Below are 16,057 nucleotides of genomic sequence, written 5' to 3'. Positions count from 1 at the left end.
TGTAATTTTATTGTTGTTTGTACCAAGAGAGAGACCTTGCGCTGCTTTTACGTTGACACTAACGCATCCTTTATCGGCAGACGAGAGCTTGACTTTGTATTTGGGAATTAAAAATCAGTTCTCCTGTAAATGTATTTGTCTGTTAGCGATATCTCTCTCTATTTTTTATAACCTTTGGAATTTGTTGAAATGGACAACTGAAAATAAATGCTAGTCTTAAGCTGGTTCAAACAAGGTGGAAAGGTGTGCGCTACTGTACACTGCAATCTGGGAAGGGCCAGTACTCTTCAGACTGTTCTTTTAAAACAGGTCAGGTTTTATTTCAGCTTTCCAAAGGTTTTGACAATTGCAGAGTACTCTCTCTTTTATAGCACTGGTGGATGGGCATGGTGAGAGTGAAGTGGAATCTCAACCCCCTTTTCTGTGTAAGTGCAGCTTTGTGTTGTTTTGTACTGGCTACAGGTGCAGAGCTCTGTAATTTTTTTCCCTTCAATAAGAATTATTTATATACCTTACCGCTGCATGCAGATGATAAATAATAAAAAAAGGAACAAACTGTTCAAAAGTGGTAATGCAGAAAGTGGCTGTGCCTTTATTCCTGTGGTGTTTTGTTTGATCCTTAGAAAAAAAAATTGGGGTAGGGCAAAAAAAATGTCAGAAGGTGGCTATTTCTTATTTTTTATTTATTTGTTTATTATAAGCTAAACAGTTGTTTAAAATGATGTGTACCTATATCTGTACAGATACATTGCAGCAGAACACAAGTGAACTGAATCTATAGTGAGGCTTCCTGAACCCATTCCTCAGGACCCCAAGTATCTTCTGGTTTCTGTTCCAATTGAGCTCGGAATTACTTACCTGAGCCCTTAGTTGAACTAATAATTTCCTTAATTAGACGTTTTTTAATTGTTTTCAGCTCTTAAACAGTTGGAGCTTTCGAGTTTGCTATAACGTTTTATAAGTAACTTGATCTGCAAACTTTTTAGAAGCTGAGAACAATTAAAAAGTCTAACAAGCAAATTATTACTTCAATTGAGGATTAGTTAAGTAATTGAGAGCGCAGTTGGAGTGAAAATCAGAAGATCCTGAGGTCCTGAGGACTGGGTTTGGGAAACCATGATCTATACTGAGCATCAAAAGAAACTTAACACTTTACATTTAGATAAAATTCAGTAGATGTGATTGAAAAATGACAAACTCTGTTTTAGAGCAGGTGCAGTGACTTTTTATTTTGCTGATTTAACAGTTGACATCACGAAGATGCTGCAAAATGATCTGTCGATCTCGCATTGACAGGGTGTGTCTGGTTATACCGTCTCACCAGGTTTGAAATCACTGGCTTTGAGCGGCCAAGATGGTGAGCCACAGTACACTGCCCGAGTCCAGCCTCCAACATGCCGATCGCACGAAGGTGCTGCTGTCTTGATAGACGGTGGCATATTGGATTTTTTCTGTTTTTCTTTATTGCTTTTATTCACACTTGCAATTCAACAGCTGAAATCGCTCCATATCCATTGTGCAATCAACTATCTCGCTAATTAGGTGATTAAGTGCTTCAGTCATAATCACTCAAGGGTGTCATGGTCAAGGATGAACGATCAAGTGATCAAAAAGAAACCAAAAACGTTTCGTCAGTGTCCATTTATATACCTTTTTTTTCTCGAAAGTAAATGCGTTATAATAGTGATATGTTTCTTTTGATGCTCGGTATATATGGTCAAGCCGATCTGCTACACTGCTTTCCGCTGGGTTTAATAACACCTATTTTAAAGAATAAGTAGCTTCTAATGCATGTATTGTTATTTTCCTTTTCCCTTTTATAAGATAATGTGCAATCATTCGCAGCGGTTCTTATTTCAAGTACTGAAGAAGAAACTTCCGTACAGACACAGGCTGTTCTATGAGTTCAAGAGCCACTCTACTTCAGTTGTCTGCCAGAGACATATGTAAAGTAGGCTAGATCGGCTTGCATCAGCATCATTCTAGTATTGCCAGCAAAACTGACGGAGGCCTTCCAAAGTCCTAGATCGCTGGAGGGCACAGGGTGTTAATTCTATAAAAAAATTTAAAAACGAGCTGGTCTGTGAGTCCAGGAGACGCTCTTCTGTTCTTGTGGCCTACCATAGGTAATGTAGGTTAGATATAAAGTGTCCTATTAGTAAGAACCAGTGCCTTCTAGAGCATGCTCTGGCTGTTTCATCTAAGTAGATCCTGTCTGATCCAGCCTGCGCATCCCAGGCAACTGATTAGCAACTCAAGTGATAAGAATCACTTCATGATTTCAAGCATACTAAACATTGAGAGACAGTAGAAAACAAACAAAAAAGAATTAAACTTTTCAATGTAAACATTCAATGAGGTTTTTTTTTTTTCCATCTTTTAAATGTAGTTCTGGTAATGATGAACTAGATCTATTTAGAAAAGTTATCGCAATCATAGCAAAAGGGTGATTGTTTAATGCAGCTGGGAGAGATCAACCAGTTATAAAACATTGTATTAAAGAGAACTGGGTGTTCTAGTGCTGCTGTGTTTTATGTGTTTAGTAAATAAACTCCTTTGGCTTGCAAAACTGAATCTCTTCATTGATTTTAAAGTCGGAGGTGGGGGAGCAAGAAAGAGATTTGTATTTTTTTTTTTGCCCTGCCCTAATACTTACATACATGAATGAAAAAAATAAATAAATGTAAAACAGTTTTTAAGCTCTGTTTTAAAATTGTTCATGTTTTGCTGGTTTGTGAAGGCTGAAACCTTTTATTTTGAGGAAATTCATACCTTTGTTACAATACATTTAAAGAAAACTAACCTTGTCTATGTGTCTTTTATTTCAGAAGGGTATAGGGCTCTGGAAATAGCCATTTGTGAAGGCATATCGCGCATTTATTTACATCAGCTGTTTGTCCCCTTGTGACGAAACTTGAGCATTTTAAGAACGGGGTTTTCTTTTTAAATAACATTTGTGATATTTGAAATCTCCTTGCATATGTGACGTGGGTAATATAGAGGGGTACATGTCATATAGATGTCACAATTTGAGCTTGTCATCCAGTTGTGATGTCACGTCATTCTATCTCCATGGATACAGTTACACTAAACATTTTATATCAATGCACCATGTTGCTAGGGGTCAGATGACATCATCCCAATCCAGTGACATAATTGCTTGCATGAACTGTGTATAGTCAACAGTACTAAGACTTGCTGTACTGAGGAAGGCTCTATCTTGGAAAGTCTGGTTTTGAATAAATAACAATATATGTTACCTGCATTTGTTTGATTGCCTTGTAAACTTTGAACATGGGATCTAAGTATCTGGATAATAAGCTAAGGAAATGATGTGCTCTTGATATTAAAGAAACGCTTGGGTGAAAACTAACATAGTTTGTAGTGACATAACATGTTCTTCTAATGCAAAATTAAGATTAATTAGGTTTAATACATAGAATATATTAAACCCCTAAAAGAATATCTGGAGATGTGGCCCTGATACAGAATATCTACTACATGTAATATGGAATTACTCCAAATTCAAATCTTGTTTGGAAAACATTTATCTAAAATAACAGATAAATATCCCCTATTCAACTAGACTTGTAAGTCTTGGGGACACCACATTACTTTCACTATCAAAACCAATTCAGAAATTAATCCCTTCCTCTTTTAGTTACAAAGAAAGCTGTATTCCTGTCCTGGGAAGAATCCAAGCCACCTGCTCTACAACTATGGAAACATGTATTGTTAGATAATATAAACCTAGAGAATATATATATATATATATATATATATATATATATATATATATATATATATATATATATATATGTATGGTAGAAGTTCCATTAGTAGCGTGGTCGGTACGTGTTGTTCTTTACTGTAAATAAGTTCCACCTTTGCTTGTTCCCTTGTAAACACTGTTGTGGGGCTACAATGATGAGAGGCTGATATTCTCAACCTGGGGGAGCTGAGGAATCTGATCTTCAGGTGTAGTCCTCTCTAACCACGCCCCCCAGGTGTAGTCCTGACTCGGGTCCCGCCCCCCTCACCTGACTCGCAGGTGCAGAGGGAAAGATGGCGGCATGGCGAGTTTGTGCTGCTGGTCTAGCTGTATTTAATTTATTTTTTGTATTGTTTTTAATGATTTTGTATCCCTGTGGATAGTTCTAGAGGAATACAATACAATAATTGCTTAATGTACGATGCTGCGCTGCTTTTTGAGCAAAAAAGCATTTCATCCTAATTAAGGTAAGTGTTTGATGTGTTTTGTGTTGGGGCGTATATGGCGTGCAGTAATATAATCAATTAATATTGTAAATAATTGTTTGGATGTTTAAATGCCACTGAACAAGAGATAGGAATAAATATCGAGTGACTTGAGACAGTTGAATATTCTGTGCCAGAATCTCCCAAAACGCAGCTGCCACTAGTTTAACAACAAGACAAAGATGGGGCTCTTCGTTAGATAATGCTGTTTATTGAAAGTGAATGGGTAGTTATAGAAGTAATGCAAGGAAAATCAACAGCCGGTAAAAATCCTACTTATAATAACCCGTCAAAACTATTCTAATACAATACAAATGTAACCATCCCACGCGTTACTTTGGGATCTGTACACGGTATGATTATTCTGTTTCCTCGCAGTTTTAAATATATTTTTTGCACAAACAGGTGGATCTGAACGCAGGGCTCTGTCTGTCTGTTATGGGAGGGTGTGAAATCAGTGACTCCTTCACGCGCTTTTCCTGGTAAGTGGAGAGTTTTTACCTTGTCTGCAGATTACTGCGCATTATTAGATTGCATTACCGCCTAAATACTTGCGTTTCGTTTTGTTTTTGGTGAATAAAAAGTAACTTTGATACTGTATGCTTTATTAACGCAAACATGATCATTTCGGAACAGTTAGTTTGGTGTGGCCATGCAATGTATTTTAACGTTACATGTAATTTAGACCAGGTACATTACATGTTAAAGATATCTAATGATGTTTTAACATGTTGTTAAAACCGTAGCAGTACAGACTTGCATGTATGCGGCTTATCCGGCTGTTCTTAATGCACGGAAGATTGCAGTCATGATTGCTCGTGCAGGTTTGGTCCATTCTGACTTCTTATACAGTTAATTCTGTTCGAGACTTTGCAGCCAAATACCCTCATTCACATCTTTCAGAGAGCAGTGTCACTGTAGTGTATGTTGGTGTCGTTCTTTATTCTGCTTGTTTGTTTGTTAATTGTTGTTATTTGTTTCAGGGAAGCAGTCCCACTCCTGATGCACTTTTTTTTTCCCCTCTGTGTCTTTGCTGGTCCTCTTTCTCGAATTCCTGGGAGGCTGAAGCAAGGAGATGGAGTCCGTGACTTTGTTGGCAAGTTGTAGTTTTTCACCAATTGATACTTGCACATGTTTTGCATTTTGATGTAATACTGCATTTTTGCCCATTTTTTTTTTTTTTTTATTTACAGTGATGTTACGTTTCTCTGTTAGCCCAGTGATGTGAAGTCACTTATTTCCATGCACTTTGTGTATTTGATGTGTTGAATTGTGGTCGCTGTTTACCTGCTTGATTACGTCATGGATTCACTGTGTAATAAAGCTGTATTGTTTATTTCTGTGTCCATCGTTTTCTACTAGATCCATGTTGTCTGGCTTTGGGTAAGTTGTTTGGTGCGGAAACCTTGCTGAGATCAGTGGTGAATACAGTACCTAACAAACGATGCAAGGGAGATTCCCCCCCCAACTTGCACAATTGGCGAGGGGGAGCTCCGTTTCATTTTTTGTTGGATACTGCGGAAGCCACCCCTTTTTTGTGCCGGTGCAAATTTTCCCGCCAAAAAACTTAGTATATAGGGTACCCGAGGGGGTTGTCCTTTCACATGTCAATCAAATGTAGCCAGGATGTAGCCAGACCACCTCCCTTCCCCAGTGGGGAAGGGAGGTGGGCTGGCTACGCTCTTGACTGTGTGTGTATGCATATTTACACTGCCCTCTATCAGATATTGGGATGTTCACGGTTGACCCAATATCCGGAGGAGGGCAGTGTACCTGTGCATACACTTATATGGTAGTAATATCACGGCATTGTTACTTTGAGCACACCAGACTGCAGCCAGCTCAGCTCCCTCCTTCAATGGGAGATAGGCTGGCTAGCGTTTTATTTGGAGTGTTCAAATTTACAATACAGAGATATTAGCACCATATATGCATACAGGTATATAGGGTATCAAGAGCACAGCTGGAGCACTCCAAATAAGGCAGTAACCAGCCCACCTCCTCTCCCAATGGGGTGGAGAGGTGGGCTGGCTATTGCCTTGTTTGGAGTGCTCCAAGTACCTCCACTCCTGTGCTCTCAATCACCTATATACTAAGTTTTTTGGCGGGAAAATTTTCACCAGCGCAACCAAGGGTAGCATCTACAGTATCCCGCAAACCGTGCAATAGAGTTTCCCCCTTGTCGCGAAGAGCGCGATTCAAAGAGAAACTGCATTGCGTGGTTTGTTGGGTACTGGAAGCAAATGCACCGGGAAGATTTTCTTCTGCTAGCCAAAAACGTCACCAAACATCATCATCCGTAACCCGTCAAGAAACAAGGAATACTACAATAAAAAAAGATACATTTATTACTACAATAAAAAAGATACATTTATTGAATCAATTGAGGCATTCTGTAAATGTAACATTTCCAAACGTTAGCAACAGCAGCGTGTTATTACAATTGCACAAATATTGCTGTAGCAATTAGGTTATACTTACTATAATAATAATAAAGTAACAGTAATTAAAACAATATACACAAATACTGTTAAAATCAACAAGACATTACATTACTCCTCCTCGTCATGGCAACGGATACCGTCACGAAGAGCAGGAACATCAGGGTGAGCAGACCCCAGCATCGTCGTTCCCCAGAAATAAACAAGAAGACACACACAGTGATTAACTCGAAATAGATACACAACAGTGCATCACCCAAACCGTGTTAGGCTCTGTGTTTACATGCGTTCTATCATTGCTGCACAGCTGCACCGTTCGTGCTGTCTTGAGCTCCAAAGCAAATAAACAAACCGTGTTTTACAACGTGTGTCTGAATGCAACTGACATTCTTCAAGTCGTTCTGTATTTTGCACAGTCAAATGTTGCTGTAGTTTTTTTTTTTTTTACAATGCACTTAAAATCACATGTTTTCTGTAGCCAGCTCGGATAATTTGCGCATCTATATTCAGTGATCGATCTCACATGAATAGAAATGCTGAGAGGTATTGCAATTGTGACGGTTGAAAGGAAACATACAAAACAAATGAAAAATGCTGTCTGTGTGCGCAGCAGGTGGCTTACCATTTAAACTTGAAGTCAGAAAACCCCGGCAGGTATAAATAAGCAAACGCTAGACCAGAGTTGGCAACATCGAGATGCATCTCATTCTGCAATACAAGTGATAACGTGAGCAAACAGTATATAAACAAGATATCAAACAAACACAAGATTGGATCTTCCTTCATAACAGTCAAGACCTACATAACGAGTTCATAACATTGAATTATGGAATATCATTTACATTGTTTTTACCCTTCAAATGATTCTAGAACCTAAAGACTACAAGAGAATGTTCTAATGAAACAGATTAACGCACAGGAATCTCTTTAGTTAGAACGTCATTCTCACTGTAACACGCTCCTGATGTGTTAAACTGCACGGGTTATAATATCAGACTGATACAAAAACCCGTTTATTAAACAATGCTGTGTTACATCACTTGCACACAGGGGAGAATTAGCTTATAAAAGCAACAGTGTAGCACCGACTTGATTCATCTACGATCTAACGCTTCATACGGTGCCCTTGTTAAAGTTTGCAAGTAAGCGAATCACATCAATTTTACCAGCTAATATTAACAAAAGACAATGCGTTTAAACACGAGACGACAGCTCAAAACATTTCAACGATCGCCGGATTTCCCGAAAATACAACTCTAGTATAAATGTATATTATTTTCAAAGTGAATTCTGATATACAGAACACACTGTCGGGTTGTTGCACCATTGTGGTCATCGATTCTGTGAATGAAAACGTGACAGCCTGGCTATCCTGCAGTACTGTGTTGTTAGTTATAAGATTACAGTAGTGTGATGATCGTACATCACCTTGAAGCGCAGTTACTCACAGACCACACTTCAGGATCATCAAGTAATGTTCAGAGACTCATCCAAAGAAGATTAATAAACAACAAGCAGTTAATAAAACATCATAATCATATTTTACATACAAATACACATCACCAAGAACATTATTTCAATGACAGCTAATTACTTTCTTAAATAGTCTTATTCGATGGTTTTCTATTTTCAATTTTAATTGTAACAAACAAGGTCTAATACAAGGTTCAAAATACATTATCCTCAGGTCAACAAAATAAACAAACAAAACACGATTTAAAAACGTATATACTTAAGTGCATCAGGGGGAGTTGAAAATGTTACCCTATATCTTAATCCACTGTGGGCGGCTCTGCCTTCTGTCAGGGAAGCTGGAACTCTCACTGCCTTTAAATCAACATTGAAAACTTATTTTTACAACATAGCTTTTCTATCTTAGTTTTCCTATTTTATAATCAACCCCCCCCCCCCCCCCCCCTCAAATACTCACAAATAGAAAATTTTAATCGTTAGGCTTTAATAGGTCATTTTAAGCACAATACATTGAGGGAGATGCAGAAATTTTAAATGCATTTACGCAAACTTTACTGCTTATTGCTTTTCAGTTCAGGGCGGGGAGCGTCGGGTGTAGTAGCCACTAGAAGGCGCTAGAGAGTGCAAAATAACTTTACACAACTCAAACTCAAATATAATATTCTTCCACATTTCTCATCCTTGACCTTTATTGTGTTCATTTAAAGGAAGAAAAACCCGGGGAAAAAAAATGTATTTACAAAAATATAGTACAACAAAGTCTGCTTCAGTCCACGCCACATCATATGTGACTTACACAGAACTTTCGCTAAATGCACCGGTATTTACATTTTAAATAATTACAACGCCCGGGAGGTAGAGTTATTATTAGTACCGGCAACACATTAAACATATTAAAAGAAAGAGTTAGCATTATGTGAAATGCAAAACAATATCTCACCTTTAAAACGCTGGATTCCCATTTTCCTCCAAAACAGAGAAATAGCCATTTAGAAGTACCGCAATTGAATTTGGAAAACAAACGCTATGAATTATTCCCGCAGGGGGGAAAATAATTTAAAAATAAATAAATAAATAAAAATAATACATTTTGCAACAGCACAAACTCACCTCCCCGCCATCTTGTCCTCAGCACCTGCGATTCAGGTGAGGGGGCGGGGCCTGAGTCAGGACTACACCTGAGGGGCGGGGCCTGAGTCACGACTACACCTGGAGGGGGACGGCCAGCAGGGTCAGCGCCCTCTGGTGGAGAAGAAGAAGTGACCTATTTCCACATTTTTGGGGAACCGCCAATAAAGAGAACAGGCCTTCTGTTCATGAAATATTCCACCTTTATTCCCAATATTCCCACAATTCATTCAGAAGTAACACTATATATATATATATATATATTATATAACTCTACCTCCCAGACTCCTTTATCCAAGGTGACTTACAGGTGTTACAGGGATCTAGGGCACAAGGAGTAAGGAGCAAAGTTCTGAGTCAGATAGTATGAAAGTTGAAAATAAACAGGAGAAGGTGGTAGAGGATGGTCCGGAGAATAGCTTCCGGATGTCCTCTGGAACAGAAGGTGCAAAGTCATCAGGTGTAACAGAGGATTGGGGAGGAGGCGGGGGGTTCAGGAGGGAGGAAAAGTAGGAAAGAAGTCAGCCAAGGTTGTTAATGGAGGACAGGATGATTGATAGTAAGAGTAATTGGCCGAGGTGAAGGAGGAGAGGAGGGAGTGGTCTGAATGAAGAGGGTAGCTTGTGTCCTTACAGATAAAGCAACCTTCGAGTGGATTAACAAACCAAACAGCCCACAAGGTCAGCTTTGTGATGAAGCAGAGTGCATAGAAGGCTGAACAATGGGAGAACATTGCATAGCACAGAATCATCTTTAGGTTGTCCATGATTTGGAGACACTGCAGTCTTTGATGTTGGCGAGTGCAGAAGGAGCACCCGGTGCGATTTGCTCTGATGAATGCAGCAAGACTTGGGCAGTCCCTGCTAGCGGCTCTGGATTTATCCAGTTCAGCCAAGCACAGCTTCTGGCAGAGTGTGTGTGTGGGCGTTGCATCAAGCCTCACAAATGCAATCAGTGTTTAAAAGCTGGTTTAAAATAGAACAGCTTTGAATAGACGTCTACAGCAAGATGGATCCAGGTTGCTACAATTAAAAGACTGCCACATGTTGTGCTAATTTGTAGGATGTTCTATATTTATTCATTTAATTATTTTGCAAAGAAAAATGCTTTTGTTTTATTTTGTTTTAATCAGAAGGCATCGGAGATAATCAAATGTAGTTTTCACTCTGTCCTGTGCTTCACAATTAGCCCCCCCCTCAATGAACAAGGATTTCACTCTGTAACATTTTAAAGGACATATAAGGTTTGAACACACTCAGTATGTAGCACATACTTTTGTTTAACACGTGCTACATAGGGGTTACACATATTTCAATATGCTGATGTCAAGTGAAATATTGTGTTCTGTTGACTTTGGCTGGTTCATTGCTACCATTAACACTGGTGTAATTCATTTTAAAACACACAGTAACCATGAACCGAGTGTGTGGAACAACAGCTAAAATAAACAAAGGAAAGACAACAATTTTTCTAACTTCATATTTAATCAATTTACCAGTCATTACAATACAAACATTAAAATTAACATTAACAAAACAGCAGTGTTATTTGTGCAAGATTAACAGTCAGATTCGTCTATAATATAATCTTAATTTTAATGTTCAAAGCTGCTGTGACTTGAATCACTTTTCAGATGTATAGTCAGTCAGGTTTTTAAACAGATTTACACTACCCTCCTGTATCACTGTGCAGTACGTGTTCCTTCACTTTACAAATACTGTGCAGAAAGAAGCGACGTCACTAGAAACAGCCACCCCCCTCCACCAGCTACTAAAACCCCCAATTCTCCTTCTGCTAAAAAAAATGTATTCTGTATTATTATTTTCTCAAAATTTCCTTTGTAGCATAGCTCGTGTTAACAGGAATTCCAACAAAAAAGGGAATTACTGTCCTAATAAATGAGCATGAGGGTGGCAGGAAGTCAGGCCCAGCATACTGCAGAAGAGAAGGCTTAAGTGCATGAAGTGTAAACGTTTAACTGCATAATGATAAGGGGAGCAGTGAAACAGTACCCTTTAATATTAATTCCCCTTTTTAGTTAAGTGTCCCCATAGTAAATCAAAATAAAACAGTAACATCCATATAAATCTGAAAATCTGTTATTCTGATGCCCAGTAATTGTGATTGTGAACTAACACCACGTTTCCAGCTGAGACATAGTTGAAATCTGGCCTGTTTGTTTCATTCAACTTTATGAAGCAAAATTAGTTCATTCTGTCGGGTGATGCAAAACCTTTGTCCACAGCTGTAGATTGCAGATGAAACTGGTGAAAGGCAGTTTGAGTTTTACAGCCTGGCATGTGGAAACATGGCATTAGAATGAGATAAGCCAGTCTAGGAAAACTCAGTTAAAGAAACCTTTTTGTTTTGGAGCATTGTGCTGTACTCTATTACCATAAATACAGTCGGACTGTTTTTCCTTCAGTGCAAATAGCATGTAACATTAAAGCTGCTGATGGGTTACACAATGTCTTTTAAATTAGTCAGCGGCCAAAGCGAACTGCTCAGTTGACTACGCTTCGAGCGTTTACCGTTTTAAAAAAGTACTCAAGTTAACGAATGTGGAGTAGCTTGTTTCTTCTACAAACGGTTTTGTCAATTATGTGCAAAAACTTCAGGGCAGCTAAACCCTGAGTCATCAAAGTGCTCACCCGTTTGCTAATAACAATAATGACAACCCTGCGTTTATATATACATAATCTATACACATATATTTCAAATTAGCTTTGTTTGTGCTAGGAAAGCGACAAAGCCCTTCTTTCAACAAGCCAGAAATGCTAAATTTACAGTTGCCCCAAAACGTATTCAGTTAACCCACTTTCTAAATCCACAGTTTTATATCATGGTTCAACTGCTGTGGTTGATGGATGACTTCCCAGTGCTGTAAAATGCTCTAATATAATCCAGTTGTGGCTTAGCAGGGTATAGGCTACTCAAATCAACTCATTAACCCTGCATAAATTCGATTTAATGATATCCCCTTCAGTCACTTTTTTTTTTTATTTTGTATAAATTTTAAAAGTTTGTGTGAACTCTATGGAGTTCGAGAAGGTGCATGTATCAAAAAATAGATCCGATATTGTACATGACTATATTGATTGAATGTGCTTTTTTTTAAAAATGTATTTATGAATTACTATTACAATATACAATTCAGATATTCAAACCTAAGGTAAGAGTCTGAATCATTTCTATATAAATATTTACACCACTCCTCCAGTGCTGGCACCATTCCTGCAGGCTTAGTGAATTGGATTAGCGCCAGGACAACCCTACACCCCACACCCCCACCCCCACCACCCCGACAGTCCACACTGCTTGATTTGCTTCTAACTGCTTGTGCCGTACCCCACAAACAAAACAAAGCACACGTCTCACACCCCCTAAAGCGGGTGTAACCAACAGCAGCGATTCCATAACCCCAACCTCTGGCTTCCACTAGCTACACACAGGTCTGAAATGTGCAGTTCTGAAAGAAACACATAGCAAGCGCGTATTTTCATTTTAGAACCTATGGTGCCACTAGGTGAAAGAAAGTTTCCCGTTTTCTCTCAGGAAATCTTGTGAGCCAAAGTTACTGAAAGTGTGTCAGTCAATAAGGGAAGCAGCTGGCTGGTAAATGACAGGAAAGAAGCCACTGAAGGGACCCGCCAAGTGAAATGACCAAGGAAGTACAACACTGGCATGGCCTGTAAACAGAGATTTCATGAACTTAATGTAGTACCTGATGTTTTATAATACAAGTGTGCTTATCTAAAAACTGCACATTTGATAAATTTATAACAACCTAATTTCTTAGTTGCAATCAATTGTAACAAAGGTTATAAAGCCATACCCATCCTCCTTAGCTTCTGTATAGGGTTTCACTTCAACCCGCTTTTCTCTTAAGTTTCCTTATCCTTTGGTCCACAGCTATTTATGCTATTCACACAGGACGGTGCCCCTGTTAAAGGACATATTGAACCCGGATGTCACAGCATGTTATCAGAAAAAGCAGGGGGACTGCAACTGGCAAGGACCGACATGTGCATGAGAAATTCAATTCACAGAGTAATCCTAAAGTTTAGGCTAAGCTGAGCAAATCAAGGGACAGGAGATTTGATTTAATAACCGTAGTTACTAAATGTATAAGGATATCGGGATGGCTTCTTGAAATTATCCAGGTGAAAATCAGATGGTGGAAATGCTGAGCAAACCTGGCACCATCGTGTGCTTTTTTGTTCTTAACAGAGAGGGCCCTCACAAACGCTCGCAGAATTTCACAGGGACAGCCGAGAAGCCTGAACTGCACAGTCGCTGCTTTATCTTTGCAATGCACTGTACGGAAAGCCCTTTTATAGCAACGGTCGCTAACCGTGCAAGTCTCAAGCATGATCCAATTCCAGATATCCTGACAGAGAAAGGGAGAGTTTAAAATGCTTAATTTACAACTTAAGCCCTTTTCTTCAGAGGTGGTCTCTTATTATTAGGTTACCTGACATCAACTCCCCTGGTTCAACAGGGCTTGGGGCTTGAATTAAACACGTTTAAACACAGACCGTGGGTAAAGTAAAAAGGCATAGGTTTACAGGCTTATGAGGTATTTAAAGTCAAATGGGCTGCATGACCATATGGAATCCCAACCTTTAAACAGTATCTCTGTTTGAAGAATCTTCTCAAAATGTAGCCCATTAATGATCTCTTTAACCGCTAAAAGAAATGACCACTGAATGTCGTCAGCTGTAGTTTCTCAATCCACAGAACATCTTCACAATGGATTTCCTTCATCAGTAATGTTAAACACACTTTGTTTCAAACTGTGACAAGTACTAGTTACATAAGTTGCTAGCAAAACCCCACGTGGCACCTGTTTGCATGTTGTGGGCTGTTGAACTAGCAGACCTCAAAAAAAAAAAAAAAAACCCAAAAAACCTATTAAGTTTGTCAGTGTGTGAATTCTGCAGGAATGCAGAGAATTGAGGGCAAGAGCAAAACAATAGTACTTCAACATCAGTGGGGAATGATGCTGTGTTTAAGAGGCAGGCATATTGTTGGCTACCAGGCTCCACACTGGCCCAATTTGTGCAACAGTAGCTCCACCCAGCCTGGTTCAACTTCACGTCCTACAAGATAGCAGGCGTTTTGCGGTGAATAATGCCATCATCAGTGTTTATTTAGCTTTGAGAAGCTTTGTCTTCTCAGCTCAGTAGTTCAGTGCAATTGTGAGTGCAATGGAAAAATGTGCAAGCATGGAAATAACTAAAAATCACCATTGCATAGCAAGCTGAGGCCAACTATCCCTATATAATCGCTAAGTACAAGTGTGTGTTTCCATTGTCTAATTCTAAATCGTTATGATGTCATTTTTGTATTTTTGTTTTGTGGGTAATTTATTATTTTTTTTTTTCAATAATACTGTATCGAAGTCCCAACAAAAAACAAAATTGTATTATAAAAATAATTACGCCGTTATCGAAATGATTCAGCTGATTTTTTTAATGCTATTTTTGGTCCACAATTAATTCTGAGTATTCCATCTGTTCACGATTTGGTCGTGAGGCTTTTGCGAGAGTTCATTGAGAAAAGGCGGCGAGTGAAAGCAGTTTAACAAGAAAGAAAACGCTAAAAAAAGTTATATTCCGGTACTCTTGGAGAATATTGTGGTACCCAAAGTGCACAATACACTACACTAAGGTTATACGAACAGAAAACAACCGTTCACTATTTTAGAATATAACACGCAGGCTGTGCGTTTTTCTTGCAGGCACACATACACTGTTATTCTGTGTCAATTTAAAATGAATGTATTATTTCTTTATTGTGCGCAGTATATGGAAGGTACTGTATGGTATCATAGCTTGTAAATGCGGCAACATTAACTATTTTAAAAGGAGGCTGTGTGGTCAAGTGGTTAAAGAAACAGGCTTGTAACCAGGTGGTCCCCGGTTAAAATCCCAGCTCAGCCACTGAGCAAGTCACTTCACCTCCTTGTGCTGCGTCTTTGGGGTGAGACGTTACTGGAAGTGACTCTGCAGCTGATGCATAGCTCACTCACCCTAGCCTCTTCTCTTATAAAGCGCTTTGTGATGGTGCTCCACTATGAAAGGTGCTATATAAAGTTTATTTGTTGTTTTGTGTACTATTAAGTAGTGCTGGGACAAATATCAAAACAAACCTGTTTTTTTTTGTATTCAAAGGCAAAAAAAAAAAAATTCTGTGTCTGGCAGAAATTATTTTTTCTGCGTGAGATTTTCTGTATATTGCGATTCAACCAGGGTCCATTTCTGTCTGCAATACGATACAGGACTTACTTGCAAAAAGAAATGACTCGTACATTAATCAACGTTTTAATTTTCTTTCATGACGCAATCCTAGTTCTTGTTAAATGGAATGCAAAAAAAAAGAGAAGTAGATATTGTTTTTTTTCATCATCAATCAACGCCCCCTTTTACAAGTTTATTTCATTTGAAGAGTTTACTCAAGTTAAAAACGAATGTTATTACTGGATGAAAACGCATCTCTGAGTGGTCTATTTTGTTTATACTTGAAATACACACAAGATGTAGGCCAACTATGGCATGGCTTTATTTGGTTTGTAGTTAATTCATAAGGGTAAAGTAATGCCTTTCTTACTTCTGGGATATTTTTTCAACTTTAACACAGTGTTACATATAACATCTTTGATAACGTTTTGAAAATGAACGAACGTCAGTTTCATTTTCTTTTCGCGTTTCTACTTTGCTAGACACCTGCTTTAGTCAACTTCAGGGCTTTAAATG

The 16,057-nt window shown here is 38.6% G+C and overlaps 2 long non-coding RNA genes across 2 annotated transcripts; one reads left to right on the top strand and one right to left on the bottom strand.

Annotated features, from left to right (window-relative positions):
- The first annotated feature begins 3,995 nt into the window (after positions 1-3,995).
- Positions 3,996-6,323, top strand: LOC121304991. Its single transcript, XR_005948015.1, has 3 exons — positions 3,996-4,239; positions 4,663-4,739; positions 5,241-6,323. It is a non-coding gene; the product is annotated as an uncharacterized LOC121304991 (long non-coding RNA).
- Positions 6,324-6,582: 259 nt separating this feature from the next.
- LOC121304994 lies at positions 6,583-15,241 on the bottom strand. The gene is made up of 2 exons (XR_005948018.1): positions 9,112-15,241; positions 6,583-8,525 (listed from the first exon to the last, which is right to left on the bottom strand). It is a non-coding gene; the product is annotated as an uncharacterized LOC121304994 (long non-coding RNA).
- Between the last annotated feature and the right edge of the window lie 816 nt (positions 15,242-16,057).

The sequence above is a fragment of the Polyodon spathula genome, chromosome 40 (genome assembly GCF_017654505.1).
Source record: "Polyodon spathula isolate WHYD16114869_AA chromosome 40, ASM1765450v1, whole genome shotgun sequence".
Classification (NCBI taxonomy): Eukaryota; Metazoa; Chordata; class Actinopteri; order Acipenseriformes; family Polyodontidae; genus Polyodon; species Polyodon spathula.
The sequence above is the reverse complement of the archived record's forward strand: the minus strand, read 5'-3'. Positions and strand labels throughout refer to the sequence as shown.